The sequence below is a fragment of the Dreissena polymorpha genome, chromosome 5 (genome assembly GCF_020536995.1).
Source record: "Dreissena polymorpha isolate Duluth1 chromosome 5, UMN_Dpol_1.0, whole genome shotgun sequence".
Taxonomy (NCBI): Eukaryota; Metazoa; Mollusca; class Bivalvia; order Myida; family Dreissenidae; genus Dreissena; species Dreissena polymorpha.
The window spans coordinates 121,588,059-121,592,189 of record NC_068359.1 but is presented as its reverse complement, the minus strand read 5'-3'; the positions used below and the strand labels follow the sequence as shown (position 1 = coordinate 121,592,189).

General features: G+C 33.6%; 1 long non-coding RNA gene across 1 annotated transcript; it reads right to left on the bottom strand.

Annotated features, from left to right (window-relative positions):
- Positions 1-2,950: 2,950 nt before the first annotated feature.
- Positions 2,951-3,922, bottom strand: LOC127880579 (uncharacterized). Its single transcript, XR_008049634.1, has 2 exons — positions 3,427-3,922; positions 2,951-3,059 (listed from the first exon to the last, which is right to left on the bottom strand). It is a non-coding gene; the product is annotated as an uncharacterized LOC127880579 (long non-coding RNA).
- Between the last annotated feature and the right edge of the window lie 209 nt (positions 3,923-4,131).

The window sequence follows — 4,131 nt, the reverse complement described above, 5'->3', positions numbered from 1 at the left end:
GATTTTTCCCAGTAATAACGAATACGCCAACAGGTAGATCGCGTTATATGTACAGTTAATGGAAAATTTCATAGGGCCATACATTGTAACTCTGTGAAAAATCATCAGAACCGGCTGATAATATGCATGTCTCCTCTTGGTAGTGAAGCTTCCCATTAAGTTAAATTGAATTCCAGTCATTAGTTGCTGAGAAATAGCCCGACAAAAATTATGCACGGACGGACAGACGAAGCGGCGACTATATGCTACCCCCTTAAAAAATTTGGGGAGAGCATAATAAAAAAGTTGTGGCAATTTAAAGGTGGTACGCAAACTTTAAAATAGATTTATCAATTATATGCTTATTCTTAGTGAAAAAAAGGCCATAATTGTTACAAAATGCTTGATACAGTTATCTGCTTTTGTTTATACATTGGGGTCATGTTGGTTAAGAAGCAAAATACATGTATGAAAGCAATATGTCAATGGACATAGGAAATATATTCGAGGTGGTACGCAAACATTCCAATGCGCGCACCTACGCCGGGGTGAGTAGGATAGCTACACTATATATATTTCATATATAATAGTCGAGCTAAAAAGTAAATATACTATAAACAACAAGCTTACCTCAATCACAATTTTAATGCAATGCAGTTAAACAATAAAGTTACAATGATATGCCAGGGATTGAAACTAACTTTTTACTATTGTGGGCAACCATCTTTAGTATTTTGGTTGCCCAGATAAAGAATAACGAGCCCAGAAATATGAACATGTGAATATTATTATACATTTTTTAAATAAAATAATAGATAATTATATACATTTGCTGACAATACACATGTTCAATGCATGATGTATTATTATGAGCCTGAATTGAATCATGTCCTATTCCTATATAATGAATGTTATTTAACTAGTATTGATCCATGGTGATCAATTGTTTTTCAATTTTTATTGCACTGAATTGTTTTAAGATTTAAAAAAAAACAAGTTTACCAACTTTTGAAATTGAGTTGCCCAGGCCAAAATCTACTTGCCCCGGGCTCATGGGAAACCACTTATTTCCATCCCTGTATGCTCTTCATTTTCTGTTCTTCCATCCCATTCTCAAAATTAATTTTAAAGCACAATATTTTTTAATAACATTTGTATGAATTACTAACCATTATCACCCAAAACACAATTTTACAACGCTGTAATCGTGTCGTAGAGATTTAGTTTACTATTATCAGTGTTCTCTTTAAATACCGGCAGCCAGCGATTCTGCCCGTTACATTTACTCTTACATTTACATGACGGCTTTTTTTCCCAAATATATCAAGTAAATGTCATAAATGCTTTTGTTTTACTGCATAGTTGCCGGCCATATAACTGGTACTCAATTTTCTGGAAAACACTGAATTATGCATGAAAAACACACAATACTTAAAATCTTAGATTCGTTTTTAAAATAAATTGACACTTATAGCTTGTCGCCATTAAAATCCAAAGATTCAAATAATTTTCCACGAGGTACGTCAACAATTGCGTAATCAAATGAATGAAAAATAAAAGTAAAGAAAGCCGGATTTTACATAAATTCCAGTTTGATAAACACAACAAGGTAAAGGTACCTTGTAGTCGGTGAGATATAATAATAATACAGTTAGTAAGGCTCGTACCCTGGGTACGGTAAATATACTAAAACGTACCCGGGAATTTTAACACTAAATCTGTTGTTGTCGGGTATTTTGTAAAAATTAATTATGTTTACATTTATGTCAATTTTCTGTTCAATGGCATTTATATTATCAAAACTCATTGTTAAAATCAATGATGTGATTTAATTTTAAATCTTAAATTGTTTAAAGTCGCGTCATTGTATGACGTCGTCAAGTATAATATTTTCCGCGACATCGCACGCTCACTTTTTACCGTCATAGATTTTTTTAAAGAAACATTATTTGGTTTGCAAGGTCCGTTAAATGGGGAATGGTTAAATGGTATTTATATTATGTTTTAACAATTAATTCATGCTGTGTAATAAATATTGAATAAGATATTTCGATATTGATTGAACATGTTTCAAATTGTTATTTATGAAACCTCTTATTCTAATGAGTGTATGCTATTATATTATACTTTGAAAAGCATATCTGTTGTACTATAATCTTATTATTCATTTTTTATTGTTAATTTCATTTATTGTAGAGAATCGTCAATGTTACATCTAGTTGCCAATGCTTGTCGTTAGTGTTAGTTTTCTATGCTTGTTATCATTGTTGTCAATTTTAGTCGTCAATCCTTATCGTCATTATACATGAAGGAAATAAAAGCAGAAACAGAGACGTATTCTTGATTACTTGATTATTCCTACGGCGTCCTCTCAACACTCATACTAAAAAGCATGTTGATGCAGATTTTTTAAAAGAGAAGTTTCTTTAAGGTAAACAATATTGTTTTACGTTAATCGGTAGCATGTTTAACAATATCGGGTTTTGGGCGGATATACAACTCGGATACAATCTAATATTTGCGGGTATGTTTAAGTTTATTTACCGTACCCGGGGTACATGTAAGTAAAGTTAAGAGTACCCGGGGTACATGTACTGGTAAGTAGTACCCGAGCCGAGAATGACCAATCGAGCCTTAGTAAGTGAGTGATGGTGTATGGGATAACATGCACTGAGGGTGTATATTTTTCATGAACAAGTCAATTGAAGGTGTTAGAGATGCATTGATCCATAAGATTAAAAAGGGTAATTAACCACGGGCTTATTAAAATTAAAATGATGACATTACATTGTACCAGCTGTTTATTGTTGCAATATTTTAAATAATGTAAACAACTTACCTTGTATTAAGTTGGCACATTGTTGTCAGGTGTAGAAACTTTTTATACTTATTTCTCTTAAGTTGCACTGGCTGAACCAAAAGAATTATGTAGTCGTTTCTAAATAATCACGAAACAACCTACTAATGCATATATGCTTGCCAGTTACTGAGTTTGTGCATTTCCATTCATTATAGTATCGGCCTTGGCAAACAGCGTAGAATCAGATGAGACGCTGTGTGGTGTCTGCTATTTCGTTACGCTGAAGATTTCCATATCGGATTATCCGCGGGTGTTTTTATGTCAAATGTTATGGTTTTTCAATAGATCGTATACTTATCGTCAAAACAGCGAATTAGCGTTCACTTTATATCATTTCTGATGATCTTATTTTGTAAATATTTTCTGAGTGTTAATTCCTACGTTGCTATGTCGTCAGCCATTTTGACGGTTGCTTTGTTTACTTTCGGTTTCCACTATAAACGAAATTAATTGATTTGCTGCTCGCGTTTATTTATTGATTAAATAATAAATTATTAAACCCTAATAATATAATTGTCTCAATATCATTTATATTCAAGATATTATCGGATAAATAGAATACCATTCTAATACCAGTGTGTACTTACATTTATCTCGGAAAGCCTAGCCGTGTAAACCTCTCTTCAACTCGTCGCACACAATACGTTGAATAACACATAGATTTATGTCATGTTTATTAAAAAACCACACTGTGCACAAAAGACATGCATGTGTACTTCCGATTGATATTCAAACACAATTATTACGTCTTTGTGTATCGATTAAACGCCTAACTTTATATTAAATTAATAACGCGTAACGTCAGTTTCTTTGTTTCGTAGCAAGATGGAAGCTAGCCTAAGCGCCTTTCATGACGTCATGCGCGCGTGCTCTTTCCCATAAAAATATTTAAACGCAAAATACTCGAAAACTTGATTTTTCCCAGGTATAACGCCTACGCCAACAGGTAGATCGCATTCTTGTCCATATACATGTCAAATTTCAGCAAACGTGCTCGGCCAGTATTCAAGCGCCACAAATCGCGACTATATGCGCCAGCTTAACGAAACTTAGCCCCCTTTATCATTCGTTCGAATGAACGTCATCAATGATGACGTCCAATACATCACTCATTCCATACAAGGTCTAAAACGCGAGATTAGGCATTATTGCACCGTAATCTCGCGCTATCGTTCCGTCATTTTCATTGAATAAATTCTTCACATTCTTACGTAAAAATTAACAAACCATCCGACTACTTTTTTCATTGATCACCTATCGCTTGTGCCAGTAATAGCTTTCGCATGCGCACG